Here is a 20,029-nt window from a genome sequence, read left to right as displayed (position 1 = left end):
CTGACGGAGCCGTCTAATAGGCGGGCAGGAATCTTACCTTTGCGGCTGACCGGTTCCTTCTGCATGGAAGAATTGCGGCGATCCGTTTTGAACAAAACAAACGAACTTCAACATATCTCACTGAACTATTTTCACTCGTTATTGTCTTGAAAAAGCATCCTTGAGTGAGTTAACAGATTTGCTCTCAAGCTATTTTCAACACTTTAATAATATGTAAAAATAATAGACAACGTGGGGGACGGACCAATCGTAGCGATTTTTTGAATTATTTTTTTTTTTTAAATCTGTCTATCTGAGTCTATTCTTACGTCTTTGCATGTTACCTAACTACATCTACGGGACGCATTCCATCTATCCATCCAACCATCTTCCCATCCATCCGTCCGTCCGTCATCATCGCCAATGCTAAGTCGACATTTGCGTTAGCATTGGTGCGCTAATGAGGCACACGTTAGCATTAGCATGCTAATGAGCGACACGCTACCTCCTCGCCGGCCGAGGCGGTTTTACCGCAGCTCATCGACACCAATTACCGACTCCGTTAGAAGGAGGCAGAGCACTGATGACTTTAGAGGGCCAATAAAGACCTTAAAGGTGCGGGGGCAGCAGGGCCGTGACACCGGGGGGGAAGGGGGGGGGGGCCACAATCCGGCACCATGTGAACGTGTGACAGCTGTCCAACAGATGAAGGATATATACACATACACCGGGTACAATATTATATGTATATATATATATATATATATATATATACACTTCCAAAACAAGTTACAAAGGGCTTAACAATAACACATAAATAATAAAACAAAGCACATGTATGTATTTATTGTTCCTTTCATCAAACAAACAAAAACAACAACAAAAAAACAATCCTTAAGAAACCACGCAGATGTCATGAATCCATCCATCCATTTCCTGTCCCGCTTTATCCTCACGCGGGTCGCGGGCGTGCCGGACCCTCGCCCAGCTATCTTCGGGCGAGAGGCGGGCTACACCCTGAACCGGTCGCCAGCCAATCGCAGGGCACATAGACGCAAACGACCATTCGCGCACACGCTCACATCTAAGGGCAATTTAGAGTCTTCAATCAACTGTTTAGGCCCAGAACAGACCCTTGAGGTGCCCCAAGTGCAATCCGATGTGTTTCCAGCAAGTTGCACTTACTGTATTGTTGTCTGTTGTGTTGGAAGACACTATCTACATGTGTACTTGGGTGTGTACCCAATCATCCGTCTCGACTTTCCGACCCTTTTTTAAGATGCACATCTTCAACATCGTGACACGGACCCCCCCCCCCCCCCCCCCCCCCCGCAGTTCGGTAACTCTGGAGCTTTCGGTGTGTCCGATAAAAGGTTTATTTGGAATGAGCATCGAGCCTGGCTCGCTCGCAGAGGTCCTGAAAAGTGTGAAAATGCACAGAATGAAGAGGAGGGAGAAGAAGGGTCTGCTAATCACTTTCCCTGATGCCTTCACAGGGGGGGCATCGGTGTAGAGGTGGGGGGGGGGGGGGGGGTGGTTGCGGTAAAGATCCCAGCTCCGACGGCGCCGCCTCCTCCTCCTCCTCCGCCTTTGATGGAGCGCCGCTTCACTCCTTCGGGGCTTTTCAAGGCTGATGGATCGCGTCATAACAACAAGATGACGGAGAGGGCGAAGAAGATTCCGTCCATCCCAACTAACTCCGCTGCAAAAAAAAGATTCAAAGAGAAAACTGCTATTCAGAAATAGAAAAAGGTCAGGGGGAAAAAAAAGAGGACTTGACTCAAGTAAACAGATGTTACAATTGGGCTTGGAAAAAATAAGAAAAAAGTCACGAAATTAGGGCTACGTTACTTCATTGAAGCAAAATTGAAAATGTTCTGAAACAAAAATACACTGCATAAACGGGCCTTCAAAAACGAGCGAAAACGTCATGAAATAAAGAATGTGTTGCTTCATTTATGCCAAATGATCTTCCAACATTACAGCAAATGTAGACTTTAAGATTTCTTTTTCCTGTTCCTTTGCCAGAGAATTGTATTTTAACGAAGTAATACGTCCCCTTTTTTTTTTCCCCCCCGTTGAGCTCATTTTTTGTTGTTCAGATGACGTCCTCGTCTTTCTCGTCTTTCTCGTCTCGCAACGGAGGAATGTCACGTTCCCGCTGTCCCTGGGGCCCGAGGCGGAGGACAGATGCGGAGGCCTTCCTTTCCCAGCATTCCCCGGGGAGGGCAGCGACAGGTCTTAACACCCTCTTGGAGGCTGGGGGGGGGGGGGGGGCTGGGGGGGGGGGGGGGGCTGGGGTGGACCCGTTGTCCATGCGGGGGTCACGTATTGCCGGTCGGGTGATGCATAAGTAATGCTTTGTTTGGACCGATCCGGGGGAAGGAATTTACTGGATTTGCCCGTAATTAGGTTATTCCTTTTGAAATGCCGAATGAAAAGAGAGGGCAATGCATCATGGGAAGCGTTTGCTACATTATTATATACGTGACATTGTATATTGTTCAGTATTGTACAAAAGTGCCAAGCCGCAAGGATTGTTTCATGACTGGCTCACTTCTGTTAATACATAATATGATAATCTCGTTTAAAAAAAACAACAAAAAAAAAACGATATCGATTGAGTTTCCTTATGACATGGCATTCTGTAAATTCACGGCTAGTATCGCAAGACCGATATTGATATTTGTCATATATTAAGGTGGCTGCAGCGTCAAATTGTTCAATCTGACCGAATGTTCCAAATGGCAACCTCAATGGAATGAATCAAATTGAATCGCAACCGAAAGAATCACAATCAAATCGAATCGTGAGGTTTTTAACAATATCAGTCCCGATGCCTGTCATCCATCATGGCAAGAATTGATTACGTTATTATACTGCATACATTACGTACATCATCTATGATATTTCATGTTTGAATGCAAAACCAAATGAATATTCCACAATGTTAACAGCAGTACATTGTGTATTTTGCCGAATGAACATAAACATTGCAGTTTATGTCCCTCCATGTTGTGACGGGTTACTTTTTCTGTATCAGCACAATGCATCATGGGATATATCTCAGTTGATCTCTACTTTTCAAGCTGCATGGTGGGATAGATACACTGAGGGCATAAACTACACTCACTACGTGGGCTATGCATACATAGCTAGTGACTCGAATTAGCATCTGAGTGGGTGTGGCAAAGCGATCATCGAATCAGAATCAGGAATCAGATCTACTCTTAGAATATCATACGACTTCACTTTCCGGAACACAGAAATCAAATTCATTTCGGACATCAAATTGTTCACAGCAAAGGTCAAGTGTTGGCTCAAAAGAAAAACAAAGCTGTATTAAGTCTAACTCAATTAACTCTAACTCGAAGGTGATTTTATGTATTGTGTTTCTGTGTACTGTAGTTTTAGCATATTGAGCATTTGTATTCGTTTGTGTTGATGACCTTTTGCATGTGCAAGCCCAACTAGGGTCAAAGGGTTGAAAACTAGTATGAGCTATAAACCTTCTGTACAGTGCATCAGTCGCATATTTGACTCTTTGACGATACAGATGAACATAGTTGATGTTCAACCGATTCGTCCCGATTCAAATGTGGTCTATTCATCCATTCGTTCAGTCAAATAGTTTTCAAATAATCCAATTGGATTTTTCATTTGTTGGACGATGAAACATCTTTATTTGGGAATAGTACACCAAGGGATTCGTTACTGTCCACACGAATAACGAAATCGAGATTTAGCGGGCGAATCCGAGCGCCGGTAAATGGCCAACGAGGGGCAACTATTCGCAAAACAGCCGAGGTCTTTTTCTCCTTTTTGTCATCTGTCTTGCACGGGTGTTCGGACATGAACTAAATGTCGGACAATTTGACCTTCTGATGACGCGAGATGAACAGAAAAAAAAAATATCGGGGTTATCGCTCCCTTCCGGGCAGCGGCAAAGACAACGTGCAGCAAATGTCACGGCACTTCATCATGGCTCTGGAGTTATTTAGCCAGACAAGACAGCGCCGAGCCTGCAGCGAGCGAGGCCCGATCCGTCTCGGTTGACGACACTGACGTTCACGTGGAAAGTCAGTAACGATAAAAAAAAACACAATTCGTTCTGCTCCCGGGCTCCCTCTATTGTGGTCGAGTGGAAGTCAAAGTCAGAAGCCAGCAAACGTGCGTTGTCGGATTACGTTGGACAACTTTGCGTAAGCGTTCATTTCGGCAGGAACAGTAACGTCATAGCATTGAAATTTGAATACTACTCATCACGGTTACCATGTTATCGGAACTATTATTGAACTTTATGGCTAAATCTCGAGTTTTCTCACTCAAGTTCCATTTCACCCGGTTTTCTTTTCCCGCTTCTTCAACATTTGGATCAAATTCGGAGTTGTTCCAACGTTTTCGCTGCATTTTTGGGTTTGGATTCTTTTCCGATGTTTGTCCAAGTTTGCTGCATCTTTTGTTTTCAATTGCAGCATATTCTTATTGACGTTTTAGGGCATATCCTGAGTTGTTCCACCGTTGAACCATCCAAATTGGTTTGATCTTGTTTTGCCACATTTTCAGTTTTTGGATTCTTCCAATTTTTTTAGACCCCTGATCTGTCCATTTCCGGTTTTCAATTCTTCAAAATTTGGACCGTATTTTCCTGGAAGTTTTAGGTCAGTGGTTTGACTCTCCTCGTCTATCTGTCGAAGTTTTGTCTTGTCCCGTTTTGCCCGATTATCCGTTCCCAGTCCTTTGTAGTTGTTCGACTGCCGATTCGTCCAAGTTGCCGATTCAGCCAATGTCTTTTCAAAACATTTTTGGTTTGGGATCGTTCTTCCACTTTCCTGAAAGTTTAAGATCAAATTCGTGGTTGTTTGCCTGCTCAACTGTCCCAGTTTGTCTTTTCAGTTTTTGATTTTTCAATATTGGAATCGTATTTTCCTTGACGTTTTAGGTCAGTGTTCATCAACCTTTGACATTTCTAATCCCGTATTTCTCAACATTTGGGCCTTATTTTCATGAAAACATTTGGGACATTTTCTTTTCTTTTTCAAACATGTCATTTTGTCGGATTGTCATCGTTTTGATTCTTCACCATTTTACAAAGTATCTTTTGCTCAATTCTGATTTTGTTTGTTCGACCGCTGCTCCGTCGTCCAAGTTTGTCACGTCCCGTTTTCGGTTGCTGATTTTTGGGACAAATTTCCCAGTTTTGTCCCGATCTGTCCAAGTTTTGGTTTTGGACTTTCGTGTAATATAAAGCTAATGCATCGGAATACATCTTGTCCTGTTCTGAGACGTTTTTGCTTTTAGATTCTTCAACATTTGGAACGTATAATTCATGAATATTGTGCTGAATGTATTATCAGAAAAATGATCAAACTGCTTTTGGCACATCACGATGAGGACATTTGAAATTTGATGTCAAATCCGATATTTGGCTCGCCTTGTTTCATCCCATTTGTGTTTTGGAATGTTTTAAAATAAACCCAAAGTAAAATATGTTTTTCCTCGATGTTGGAGGACAAATTCCGATTAATTAACGTTGATGTGGGAGGAAACCGGAGTACCCGGAGAAAACCCACGCGGGGGAGGGCGAGAACGGGCAAACTCCACACAGGCGAGGCCGGAGTTGAACCCGGGTCCTCAGAACTGTGAGGCGGATGTGCTGACCAGTTGCGAAACGTGCCGCCCTCGTGTGCAGTTTTCGGGGGTATCAAAGTTCGAGCCCCCCCCCCCACCCCCCCCCATTGCTTTGATTTCGCCAGCGTAAAAAATCTATCCCTCCGCCCCTGGCAGCACCGGAGCTTTGCGTGTCACTGATACCGACACACATTTAAACAATATAGCACAAACGTTGATAGCCGAGGTCCCGGATATCCGCAAAAGAAGTACGTGACCCCGCCCCACCCCACCCCACCACCCGCTTTTGTCAGAGTTCTGAATTCCAGGTCAACTTTAAGATCATATTTTGCTTGTTGTCAATAGCGTTTGTGTTTACGACTTGAATTTCAGTGCTCGGGGCCCAGAACGGCTCCATCAATCACGTCCCCCTTGTTCCCCAAACCCCCAAAACCTCGGATAAAGCGTCCGATTGTTCCGGCGGTGTCGCCGCGCACACTGCTGCGATTCTTCCGTCGCGTCTGTACATTAGAATTTCAAGCTTACGGCCACGGCAATTACGGGCGGGCAGTACAGCGAGGCCACAGAGGACCGGAGGTGACGTTCACAGCGCACTCCAACAAAGGAGTCCATCAAGAGGCCGTGACACATGCTCGCTCGCAAGGCGGCGGCGGCGGCGGCGGCGGACACTCGGCCGTTTGTCAGCGTGCGTGAACGCGGCGGGCCGACGGGCATCGGCGGGACGCGGCATAACGGGCCTTTTCACGCAGCCGCAACACTGAACGCATTGTGCCCGGGTCAATCAAAGGCTTAGCGTGACCGGAGCGGCCGCGCACAATGCACAAATGGTGCCGCGGATATTTGGAAACATGCGCTCGCGGGACAGCGAGACCTTTAGGCCACGTCGGATTTCGCGATGGCCTCGGGTGGACGCTTTTCCTTCCTGACCCGTCCGTCATTTTGGAACCCCGAAACAAGCTTTCAACGCGTCCGGTTGATTAAAAGAAAGCTTTTAATTCAAAGACACCTTTGAAGGTATTCCATCTGTTGGTGTCGAGAAATGGGAGACTTCCCGAGGGCACCAAACAGACTTCAGCGCACACGGACGAATGTTCGCGGGCACCCTTCTGCGCTACGGAATGGGTCCGCGGGCCTCATTGACCTATAACCCCTCAAACCATCGTTTTCACCCTCAGCCCTCTTTTTTTTCGTAAAATACGTTTTTATTCCACCGACTTTACGGCGCCTTCCCCCCAAAAAAAAGACTTGATTTGCCTGACATATTCGTGTCTCGCATCATTGAGACCTTCCGCTTTCGTTTGCTAAAGTTGGAAAAATGATTTGATTCCACATTTTTTTCATTAATGCTATGACTTTTTTCCTTGATAAAAAAAACAAATACATATATTCCACATAACTTTGAACTTAAAAAAAAAACTTTATTCCCCTGATAAGACTTTTTCTAAAAAAAAGAAATAGTTTTCACTAACTTAATGCCTTCTTCAATCAAAGAATTCCCCTGCTACACTATTGTCTTGTAACTTTATCCCATGAATCTTTTTAAAAAATACAAATACTTTATTCTGCTAACGTTGGTGTTTTTTCATTAAAAAAAATAATCCTCACTTTTATTCCACAAATGTAACTCAAATGAGTTTTTCTCATAAAAACAAAACTTTATTCTGCGAACACAGGTCATTTTTTTTTTTCTTGAAAAACAAATATGGCTTTATTCCATGAATGTAATCGTTTTTTTGTACAAATACTTTAATACATCGCAACCTTTGGAGGATTCCAAAAATGTATTCTTTCTTTCTTCTAAAAATACAACTTGATGGCCAAGTTGTAACTTTAACTCACCAAAACAAAATAACATGAAACTTGACGTTTTCTGGTCACATTGCAACTTTTTTTTTACGAACGTCCCAAATGGTCATCAACGTATGTGCGTGCGTGCGTGCGCGCGCGTGTGTGTGTGTGTGTGTGTGTGTGTGTGAGAGAGTGTCTGAAACAGGGGATTTTTTGTGCGGAGGCCGAGAGAAGCTCGGGCACTTCATCTACTCCTGTGTGCACTGCCAAAAAGGTCAAAGGTGAAAAGTCAGGGCGATTGGGAGAATTCCGCGCTGCATGCCGACAGATCGAGTTTCAAGGGTGGGGGAGGCCCCCCTCCCCCACCCCCCCCCGCCCCCGAGGGCCCTGAAGGGATAGGTGCTCTCTTTGCATGTTTGTGTGTTGCGTGTATGCGTGCACATGTTGTATGTATGGACAGCCGTTTTTGTTTTGTGTGTTTTTCTTTTTTTTTTCCCCTTCTTTTCACCCTTCCGCGTGTTGTCACGCCGTTAGCGCTCGCAGCATTCGTTACTTTCTCTTGATGTTTTTCCCGCCGGCTTTGCGACCGCGACCGCTCGGGACGCTGACCTCGGCGCGTCGCATTGTTTGCGGCATCTGGAGGCGCGCTGCCAAATTGCAAATATGCTTCAGATCCATTTTTGGGCCGGGAGCTGTTACAATACGGCGACTTCTGGCCTCGTAACCGGCGCGACTCGCGTGCTTGCTTCAAGTTGTTTTACTGCAAATCTGACACATAAAACCAAAAACAATGCTCACTTTTTTTTAACGTTTTTTTTCCATGCAAAAACATTTCCTAACCTTGCAAACGGAAAACGTGAGCATTAAACACGCCTGTACCTAATGTTTTGTCTTTCCGTTCTTCTTCTGTGGTGTTTGTTGGCAGTTGGCAGAGCAGCTTCGTGGCACGTCGGCGCCACCGGCTGGTGTTGCCTTTCCGCCGCGACGAAACCAATGTGAACTGATGATGTCGTGAAATGTGCCCCGCCGTCTCGAGGTGAGAGTCTGACACACACTCGTACCTCGCATTTTTTGCTCACATATCCATCCGTCCATCTTCCGCACCGCTTATCCTCGCTAGGGTCGCGGTGCTCACATATCCAGAAAAAAGTGAAGCGCTCGTAAGTCAAGGCACTCGTAGCTCAAGGCACCACTGTATATTGAAAGACCAAAAAGTTCAACCAAACTGTATCATTTTGTCTGACTAATGTCTGCTAGCTTAATGCTAACGTGTATTGTGAAATGCCATAGATAAGCTAGTAGATATGAGCAAAGTTGTTGCAGTAATTTGAAAACTGCTCAAATACAACCCGAAATTCAGACATTTTTTTTTGACTGACATGGACATGATTTTTTTGTCCGAAATGTTTATTAGTAGCACAGTGGACCCCACGTCTTCCTGATTTGACACCCACAAATTCACCTCATTACGGATTTGTTTTCAAATTTTGGGACGTTTTTTTGGGGTTGGGGGGGAGGGGGGGGGGGGACCAAACGCTGTTTTTCATCAGAAACACTTATTGGTAGTATTTCCCTGCTTTGTCAATCATTTTCCGGGCTTGATTCATCGCAAATAATCACAAGTGCAACTATACCACACATAATATCACATTTTGCTTTAACATGGTATTCGAAAGATGTTGTCAAAAGATGTTTAATTTTGACAGCCCTAATTAAAACAAACGAACAAACAAACAAACTAAATATATATATATATATATATATATATATATATGCACATATATATTTGTATTCATATTTTTTTAATTTCAACATATGTACCGTATATCGGCTGTCAATCGATCTTGGATGTCGGCTATTCGCGGTTGGGCCCGTAGTAATATTTCAAACCTGCGTACTCCCAAAACTGCTCTTTTGTCGCCGACTTGGCAGAGGAAGACAAAAGCAGTTTGGGGACTGAAGCCGGGCCGGGCCGCATCGATCTGCTCTAACAAAGACGTCTTTAGTGAGCCTTAAAGCGCCGAGCCGGGCGTCATCCATCAACCGGGCGACGCGTCCCGCTCGAAACATTTAGCAGAAGGTGCGCTCGTTCAAACGGTGGCACACACGCAGCGCGGCGACACTGTGGGCCTTTTGTCAGCCGTCATTAACCGCCATGTGCTCCGGGGGGGGGGGACCGAAGGGGGGACGGCCGGGGCCTCCGTCGGCTCCCGGGGAGCCCGGACTGATGACCACAGCTGCGTCTGCATTGTTGCCCGAAACACAACACAACACAACACCCCGGCCGTGGCTATGTGCTGGAATTTATTGTATTGACCTCCCAAGGCGTTAAAAAAAGAAAAAAAAAGTAGCAGTTGGTCGGCTGCGTAGGCAGGAGCTGTAATCTGCGTCTTTTTGCGAGACAGTGCCTAAGCCAGAACCACCTGTGGTAGGCAACAATCCGGTTCAACTTCTTCAAACACACTTCGGCTCATTAAAAGACCCTTGCGGCCTCTTCGTACTCCCGACAACGCCCGCATTGGACCGCGTGACCGACGCGTTGGCCCGCGCGGCCCCTCACGGCCAAAATAGAACGCCGCGGAGATCATCTCCCGCGATTGGTCCGTTTTAGTCACATGTTGTGACGACGTACTCGGCGTGCCCCTCGGTTCTCCAAACCGTCTGCGGCGCCGCCTTCTCGATGGATTCAGCAGCATCATTAAACGTATCGTCCGGTCATCTCGCTCCATTTGTTCTCGCAGACACTGTTCCACGCTCGCCATTGCTGTCGCTTTGTTCCTTGTTCCGGAAAGGAAAGGAAAAACGGCGACCCGAAATGGCCAAAAATGCAGCGGAAACTCCACCCTGCGGCGTCCTCGCCAATAGCAGCCGTAGCGACGCCCCCGACGTGGAGGACAACTGCAGTACAAGATTTCTTTTTTGTTGTTAATTACGCTGCATTTCGTCCGGGCGAGCTCAGTACTGCCCGGCATGTTGTGGCACATCGCGGTACTACACCGAAGACTTCAATTCCGACTTACAAATACGAATCTGGCCCATGAGTACTTCTGCACTTTTACTTTTGTATTTAACCTTAAATCAAATGAAAAAATACAATTAAATTGAATAAAATATTTGACAACTTAAATGAAGTTAAAAAGTGTATTTTGAAGTGGAAATGAAAGGTAATACAACTGATCATTGCAAAACGCAAACGAAATCAAATATTTCAAAAATCTATTTCGCTTGAATTGAAGAGAAATATAAACAGAGGTCAAATGTTTCCGGCTCCGATATGAGTTCGAAACTATTCCAATAATCCCTGCAACTATCCTGTCGTTTCCTGCTCGGCGGTCCTGTCGTAGCGTCGCGGGTCGGTGGAAACGACGGTCACGCGGAACGCCCGTGTTGCCGCCTGCCGCTCATTTGCATACCGAAACGGCGGCGCACAGAAAAACGTCTGTGCTCCCCCGTTGCCTCTTTGACCTCCTGTGAGAGAGCCGTTTGTTCTCCAAACGGCTGCCGACGCACAACTCCGCTTCCTGTGCCCACCGCACCACAAAGAACAAAAAAATGGATTCTATAGGCCACGCGTGTCCAACTCGCAGCCCCGGGGCCAGACCTGGCCCCGCCGAATCAGTTGACGTGGCCCACGAGAGCCAACAACGTCCATCTACTTGGTTTTTTCTCGTGAAAAGATATTTGTTCTTTTCATTTCGGCAGAAAATTGGTTCCAAATTTGCACATTTTCTTCAGTTTTACTGGTTCCTCCGGCATTTTTTTTTCCCACCAAAGGCTTAAGGTCTTGGCCTTTAAGACCCGGTCAAGTGAATTCAGAAATTTGAGTGAAGGGAGCCACGCGCATCGATAAGCAGTCAAACGCACAAAGAAATACAAATCATTTGGTTTGGAATCCTTATTTCTTTCCGAAAGTCGCTATACAAAGAAACGTCTTGCCCGAGGTGACCGGTACTCATTCCTGACTGTCTTTTCTTTCTCCGCTTGATCCCGGTCGCGGCTCACACAAGAGAGCAAACGAGTCATTGACGGATGGCCCGGAGCCGTGTAAAACGTGGGACTTGACCCCTGCAAACCCGTAACCGCCCCCACCGACTCTTTTTGGGTTGTTTGGAGTGTTGGGATCAGCGCATAATGGAGGCCACTCATTTGCCAAGAGGGGGCTCGTATCTTTGATGCCAAGTCCCCCCCGGCTAACAATGCGGCCTTTCTGTGCCGGGCGAGAAACGGCCAGCGGGGGTTCCGGGCGAAAGGGGGAAAACGTAAACGGGGGATTAGCCGGACTAATGGCCCCCCGACTTGTCAGTGATGTTAATTAGCGTTAATTAGGAAGCCCTTCATTTAGCGCCTCGCACACCAAGGTGCGGGTGTTTTGCAAACGTCCCGGCTCGTGGTTTAGACACTTCCAACGACTTCTGTGGCTGTACAAAATGTGACGAGTCCACTCCAAAGCCTATTGCAACGATTCGGACGTAGAGAATGCCGAGCGATCGTGTTTTGGAATCATTCGCTCGTTCCCTACTCCCGAATCACTACGTAGGGATCTTTGGTGGACATTTTTGGAACTAACTCGGTCTGCTATTTTACAAGATCTTTGAGAATAAGTCAACGATTCCGAACGCAGATCATTCACACCATTCCTCACTCGCTTCTTATCGCTACATCAGCATTTTTAAATAGCGGACAATACAAGCTGACTCGAGGCCGAAACGATTCATCGAATAATAGCTAATATAGCCAAAGGAATCCAAGTCAATAAATTGCTGCGTTGGGAATCAGGGACTCATTCTCTGCTCCCGAATCACAGAATCACACAATTTCACACACAACAGTTTAGTCGACGTGCGTCCATTGATCCATCGGTGGGATCGGAGCTCCCTTCGCACCCGCGTGCGTTTCCTCCGCAGAGACATAATCGGCCACTTTGTCGGCTCGGTTAACCCCGTATTGTCCCGGAGGCCCCTTTAGAGCTGCGCTTCCATTCGGCTGGGCTATAGAATACCCACCGAGGGGAAAAAAGACCCCCCGCCACTCCCTCGTTCTGCTGGCAGATTTACATACTACACACGCATGTACACTTTTGGGGAGCGGCTTCCCGGACTGACCTGTGAGACAAAAATACAAAGCAGTAGTGGACGAAAAAGCCGAGGGTGAAAATAAAGACTCATCGAAGAGGAAGAAGAAGCGAGGCTAGCTGCGAAGAGCGGCGTGTGCTGTCCCCAAAACCGGAAATCTCGCCCTATCGAGCTTGCGGCGTTGTAGTACACGAACTGACCTGCGAGAGGCAGTGTGGTGCCACAAAGCAAAACACAGAGAAGTACGGCGAAGCCACGCTATGTGGCGGATTTTGACACGATCATCGTTCCTGGGTTTTTACGAGGAGCGGAACCGACGAGTTGACTAGTCGACGTGCCGACTCTGCCGCTCCGCGACGGCTGTTGTGGATCGAGGTTGCGTCATCGCCAATCACGTGTTTTGGCAACAACACGGACGCCGTGCTGAAATCAACAAGACAACCGCAGCTTTGCTACGACGCGCTGTTGCCAATCATTCCCTCCTCCTGTTGCGAGTAGCGACCTTGCAGCTATTGTTTGAATCGGTGTCAGTTCCGACAAGTTGCGACTGGCTGCGAGGAGCATGAAGATATCTGAATGCGATTGGATGCGCGAGTCGGTGGGCGGGGCCTGTCGAACTCAAGACGGCTTGTGTTTGCGAGTTAATGACTGCAAAAATCTAAACGATGTCATCGTTTACTCGACTATCGACACCTTAACGTCGACTACAAACGATCCAACGTCGTTCAATTCCTAGTTTTTACAGTGTGCAGACGAGTCGGAATTTAGAGCGGCGGAGTACTACGTTGTTCCACAGCATGCTGGGTGGTAGCACTGAGCATTAGACTTGCCGTTGCATCCGATTTTCCGTCAGCGAAGATGAGAGGCTGGCACGGGATTGGATTTCGGCCCCCTCTGCCAAAACATTGTTCCCTATTCCGTCCCAATCCCGGGCCAAAATTTGACAGAATCCTGCGAAAAACCAAAGTTTCTAACGCTGCCACGGTTTCCACTCCCGGTGATCTTGTTGTCGTAGTTCCCGCTGTCGCCCGCTCCTGGTGACATTCGCTCCTGCTCCCGATTAAGAGTGAAGTTCACTCCCATCCCGCGGGAATCTCGCAAGAGATCCCGGAAAATGGCAGCCTCTCCCGGTGATGTCCCATCAGGGTCCTGTGAAATGGGGCCCGCAGTAGAAGAAGAAGAAGAAGAAGGGGGCACAGGGAGGGGATGGGGTGCTTCTCTGTGGCCAACACCTGGTATCACTTTATTAACCCTCGCCTGTTTTGACCCCTGAGAGCCAGGGAACAGCAGACCCCAAAGGGGGGGCGGGGGGGGGGGGGCGTCCAAAAGGTGTACGGACGTCACTGCGCAGCCTTTGAAGGGGGAGGCAATGCGATGACTTTACCAGTACTCTGACCCCCCTTGACCCCGGAGCCCCTCCCCCAATCCCAATCCAGCCGAGCTCCCGCGCCCGTCGCCTTTGCCGTGCGGCATCGCGGCGAAGGCGAACGCAAGAAAAGGTCAACGGTTGGTCAGAGGTTTTTATTGGGGAGGGGGGGTCAGGGGAATGTGTTAAAGACCACCGTCTGCGTTTTTAACTGCAGGGAGGGGAATGGGGCCTTTTTTCCACCCCTCCACACATTTGGCAGTGAGAGGAGTTGACCTGGGCGCTGGCGGCGCCGCTACGTTCAAGTGCGGAGGAGTTAAGTGAAGCGAAGCGACGCCCGCCCCCTCCACTTCTTCACACCTTTCCGTGGGTTCATTCACGATAGACGGGCCGACCCGATGTTCACGTCGCTGTATCAAACCGGAATTGAAAAGTTGCTACTGAGCCAAAATGGCAGACCCCCTGCGTCTTTCCGGGCGAGGCTTCTCGAGACCCTTTTTTGTCGAGCAAATTCCACGTTGCTGAGTTGAACTGTCTTTGGGGCCGAGTTTTAAAAAGAAAATCCCCAAACGCGGCAATCGAGGGCACTCGGCACGACCTCACCTTATTCGGTTTTCTCGGCGGGGAATCGTCGTCCCGCGGCGGCCCGTTTTGGAAATTCCGGCGGAGGACGTCACGGCCGACGGGATTAGCGCTGATCCGATCTGACGTCACCGTCCGAAAACCCTCAACGAGGCGCCGATTAGTCACCGGCACGCTCATCCGGGATTTCCACAAATAGGACGTATAAGAGCGGGCTGACTTTTTCATGAAGGCCGACGTCACCGCGGGGGCCGACGCGGGGTCTCGGGCCGCAAGCGCGCTCGGCTTGAGGGGGGGTTTGACACTCACTTATGGGAATAATGATCTACGACGGCGTAGTGCGTCGCAAAAAAGCATATTCGAACGTGGTCGGCACATACGCACACGCACGCTCACAGCGGCGTCGCGTGTCGCCCTTCACATTTCTGAGCACATTTCCCACAAGGGGCAGTAGCGTCCCTTTAGTCGTCGAGTCCGAAGAGTCCGAACATGCGGGGAGGACAGATTAAGGGCGGAGTCGGGCAAGCGTCCGAACGCCGCTGATGTGAAAAAAAACAGATGGATGGATGGATGGATGGATGGATGGATGAATGGATAGATCGGTAGATAGATAGATAGATAGATAGATAGATAGATAGATAGATAGATAGATAGATAGATAGATAGATAGATAGATAGATAGATAGATAGATAGATCGGTAGATAGATAGATAGATAGATAGATAGATAGATAGATAGATAGATAGATAGATAGATAGATAGATAGATAGATAGATAGATAGATAGATGGATGGATAGATAGATCTTTTTGTGCAAGTGACATTCCTGTAGTGGTGGAAACAGAAGCCCTTGTTTAAAGGTGAACCCCCCCGGCGCCCTCCTCTCCCCCCGCCTTTTTTTCATCTTCCTAGTTTTGGAGCGTGGGGTGAAAGGTCGAGACCCCCTCCAGCTTCAGAGACATGTCAGGTCATGCGAGCCACATAGCTTTCCCTGTACAGCCGGCCCCCTCGCCTCCCCCCCCCTTCATCCTCGCCGCTGACAAACCGTCTTACACACGGGGTGTGAGAGCGCGTGCGGCCCGGCGAGCGAGCGAGCGTGCGTGCGTGCGTGCGCGTGACGCCTTCAGAGTCACTTGGAATTTTGGGACTCAAAAGCATTCCACATCAAGTTGACTTCAGTTAGAGTTCAATTTTGCCACTGTGCTCCAAGCACAGTTGGCCTCAATTTCGGGTTGTCCATCTGTCTCGTGTACGTGCTTCAAATTTGCTAGCAAAAATTTCAAACCAAAACGGCGGACTCCCCTGCGGTTTAGATTTTCTTGCAATAGACGAGCCGACGACTAAGTCAGAGACGAACCTCACGTCCAAGAGATTTTGTTGATTTAATAGTTCACATTCCGTCGCAATCGCACAAGAACACCAAAACTCACATTCGTTCCATCCGTCACTCTTGTATGCACAGTTGGAATTGGACAGGACTCAGAAAACCCGATTCAGAGGCTGACTTTTCCCCAAATTCCAGGCGGGTTGTGCTTTGAGAGCCGCCGCCGCCGCCGCCCATCGGCGAACGTAAATTTCCACCGGCATGGACGTGCTTGAAAAACTCACAAGAAGAATTCCCAAGCAAGGACGTGAGAATCCCAAATTAGACGAGTAAATAGAGCCAAATAAGACGGATGCTCCGACGGCGCCGGCGCCAGTCAAAATAGACTACCGGCCGGCGTAATAAATTGATAGCGACGGAGTAAAAGAAAACATCAGCGAGTTCCTACGTGAAATGATTTAACTGAGGCGGCCCCCGAAGCCTTCGCGGAAAACCAGGAAATCAACAGCGATAAATCCGAAGTGTCAGGAAGCAATTAGGGCAAACGCCATCATTCCTCCAAACGAGGGCCGAAAAAAAAGACGTGTCATGAACACAAGCATTTTTGGGTGGTGGGGGGAAAGGGGGTAAATCCGCTGCCAAATGTCACAGGTCAGGAGACCGGCCGGGGCCGGGGCCGGGGCCGTCGCCAGCGCCAGCGCCAGGGTCCTCGGCGCTGAGTCGGCAGATGGGACCGGAACACGGCGGCCCAATAGACAAATAAATCCCGGCGGGATCGGGGGCGTCCGAGTACCTCGCTGCACCGGCGAGAGGTCGGCCTCGTGACCTTAGCCCGACACGTCGGCGGCCGTTGCGGGCCGATCTTCAGTACTAGTTGGTGCTCGCGAGCACAATGAATCCGATTTTGGGGGTCTCAGGACTCCAAATGAGTCTGCTACTGAAATTGTGTATTACGCTCTTTCTGGAACAACGAGGTTTGAGCTTCAAATAATTTTCTGTAGCTTGAGGACACTCTACACGCTATTTACAGCGCTTAAGCCAAAGTGTCAATTAGGACAAACGCCGTCATTCCTCCAAATGGGGGCGCCAAAAAAAAGACTTGCGTGGTGGGGGTGGGGGTGGGGGAGGGAGAGGGGGCGCTGGGCGGCGAATCTGCTGCCAAGTGTCACAGGTCAGGAGACCGGCCGAGGTCTTCGCCAGCGTCCTGAGCGCTGAGTCGGCAGATGGGACCGGCCGGCGGCGGATAAACAAATAAACGAATAAATCCTGGGGACACTGGGGTGGGAAAGCCCACCCCCCCCCCCCGCTTCCCCCTCGAGGGGGTCAGAGCAGGAACAGATAAATCTTCCCTGCGCTTCGCCACCGTTAACCTCTTAATCAACCCCAATCGGACCCGAGGAAACGCGGACGGCCGACTGAACACGTGCCCAGGAAACGCCGCGATGTGGACGCGGCCTCCCCGCAACCAGGATAAGTCGCAAGCGCCTTCTAAAAGTCCTGCTGCTAGTGCTACGCGGGTTTTCTCTAGTGGTATCAAAGTTGAGGTGGGGGGGGGGTACCCACAATCTTCATGCACGTTAATTCCAAAATAGATGCGGTGGAAATTCCAACATAGTCAGCATGACGATATTTGAAAGAACCGACATTTCCGTTCCTCGGATTGATGGCACAGACGACACTCGTTCGACACTGAAATGGAACGCTAGCTAGCGGGGTCGCCATTACGTTTTGCTGAATTAATAAAGGTCAACCCGACCGAACACATGTCGTAAATACATATTTATTTCAACCAATTGAAGAAAGGAGATTTACATTTGTCGAAGTGAGAAATGAAAGAACAAAACCAAATCTTATGAAATCAAGCCCCCGATACATTAAAAAAGGCAATGTTTGATTTACATACAAACGAGTGTTGTAGACAAGAAGGCTACGCGGAGGGGGTGGGGGGTGGGCGTCCGGGCGGGTTTGGGGCGGGCGGCGTACGTCGCCGATTAACAAACGGACGGAAAGCTATTAGCAAACATGTCATTCTGAGTTTTTGCTTTCTATTTGGGTCACACGCTCAAGTTACGTACGTGACTTCCTTTTTAGGGGGGGGGGGTGGCGTCCCCCCAACCCCCCATTAGCGGGTGCTGCACGCCGATTATGTGGGGTCCGCTGCATGATATATTCAAATGAATTGACTGAAATACGATGAAAAGACATCTGAATGTCCGCCATCAAGAAAAAGAAAACTATTTTGTTGCGGTTGGCGTTAGCGTTAGCATGAATATTAGGGCTGACGTTAGCGTTGGTGTCGGTCCGCGTTCAGCTTGGCTGTCGTTCCTTTCAACAAATCATTGCTATTTGTTTACCTTTCTGCTCGTTTGCTACTGAAATGCGAGCCATTGGCGCGCGCACATCTTTTTGTCTCAGCGGTTCTCCTCGGCGTGACGCCGAGAGTCGGCCCGCTGAGCGCGTTACCCGATTTCGGGAGCTTTTCTGCCCAACTCGATCGTAAGCCTCCGGCGTATCGAGTTTCACTTTAATTATTGGCCCGCAAAGCCCTCGAGAGGCGGACTCGGTCAGCGGGCCGCAGCGGAATCCCCCTAATAGCGAGTCAGGGGGCTAATTGGCCGCCAGGTAAGGTTACATGTGACAGCAATTAAGCCGAGCGCGGGGCCAACTTTATGGCCTCGGGGCAGCTTCGCTCGGGACCTCCAAAGTGGCCTTTACGGCTTCTTCGCTCGAAGGAGGCGCTCCGGCGACCGAGTCTTCGCGCGCGCTTATACGGCCGCTCGCGTCATCGAATCGGAGACGTCGCGAAACTCCAAAATACCACTTTCGCCGAATCGATTGGACGTGTCGGGCGGGATAGGATGCGCGCAAAAATCGGAAGGAGCTAGACTCAAAATTGAACAGGAAGTCCGCCATTTTGGCTCGAAGTGCCCCCCCCCCTCCCTTTGCAGGCCAATTGGAGGGCTCGTACTTTTATTCTTTGACGCTTCGACATCGCTTTCACGAGTCAACGTGAACTTTGCTGAACGTAAAGGGACACGCAGAAAAGCCTCGATAACATTTGCCTGCAAGTCAGCCATTTTGGATGAATTCCGGGGCTTATATTTTGACGCAAACAAATAATGAGCGCCCGACGGCAGGTCCACTGATGAGCACGAAATCGGGCGAGCGTGTCGATCGTAACAGGACGCACACCAAAAAAAAGCCTCAATAACGTTGGAACATTTGGACTTTTCGACTTTTCCAACACGATCGTGATCGGAAATCGGAAAAGCTTGACGCCATAGTTGAAATGTGGGTACTTGTTTGCCGTCTCTTAAGAAGCAGACTTGGTCTCCTCCGTGTGACAAACCTGGAAAAAGAATCAGCGCCACCGACCCCAGCTCCTCGTTCGTGACCTTTGCACACAATAAAGTCCCCGGAAATCGACACGGTCTCAAATGGCCGACAATTTTGCGTGCTCCCCCCGGTGACGGGACCTTTTGTTGTTTGCTCGTGTTGTTCTTGAAATACTTTTACAAAGAATGGTGTCTTCTATCTAAGGACTTTGGACCACCACAGCCCCCTCCCACCCCCACCATCCCCCCCCCCCTTCCCTCACACCCAAAAAAAAAAAAAAAGTGAACAATTCAGGGACGGTGAAATAGAAGAGAACAATTTGCACTTCTTGGAAGTCAACGTCGAATTGTAACGTGCGTTCGTATGATTTGACTTCATTTCGATAGCTTCAAAGGGCAAAGTGCACGCAAACGCGCACGAGGAACTTCGACCTGACTCCAATATTTCAAGGTTTTGATTTATTTTAGGGGGAGACCCCGTTAACACGAATCATGTTTTCTTTACATTATAGCCACACACGCACACGCACGCACGCGCGCACGCACACACACAAGCGGAACTTTGGGGTACGTATTCTGGCTGCTTTTCAAGGCATTATGAACATTTGAATTATAATGTGTGTTGCTTTTTTTTTTTAAATAGACATTTCAAGGAACTTGAAGCTGTAAAGAAAAAAAAAATGATTATTATTTTTTTTAAAGTAAGGCAAAACCACTAACACTTTTCCATTTGTTCCTTTGATAATTCTTTTTTTCTTTTTTAAATTACAGTATTTCAATTTCGGAAACTTCTTCCAAAGCTGTCAAGTATTTGATTCATGAGATAATTCAAGCCCTGCGATTGGCTGGCGACCGGTTGAGGGCGTACCCCGCCTCCCGCCCGAAGATGGCCGGGATTGGCTCCAGCGCGCCCGCGACCCGCGTGAGGAGAAGCGCTGCAGAAAATGGATGGA

The 20,029-nt window shown here is 48.6% G+C and overlaps 1 long non-coding RNA gene across 1 annotated transcript in view; it reads right to left on the bottom strand.

The window, feature by feature from the left end:
- Positions 1–1,347: 1,347 nt before the first annotated feature.
- LOC133479175 (uncharacterized) overlaps positions 1,348–20,029 on the bottom strand; it is a 68,329-nt gene continuing 49,647 nt past the window's right edge. The window contains exon 3 of the long non-coding RNA XR_009788858.1: positions 1,348–1,681. This is a non-coding gene — a long non-coding RNA (uncharacterized LOC133479175). The remainder of the gene's footprint in view (positions 1,682–20,029) is intronic.

The sequence above is a fragment of the Phyllopteryx taeniolatus genome, chromosome 6 (assembly GCF_024500385.1).
Source record: "Phyllopteryx taeniolatus isolate TA_2022b chromosome 6, UOR_Ptae_1.2, whole genome shotgun sequence".
NCBI lineage: Eukaryota > Metazoa > Chordata > Actinopteri > Syngnathiformes > Syngnathidae > Phyllopteryx > Phyllopteryx taeniolatus.
This window is presented reverse-complemented; position numbering and strand designations above follow the sequence as displayed.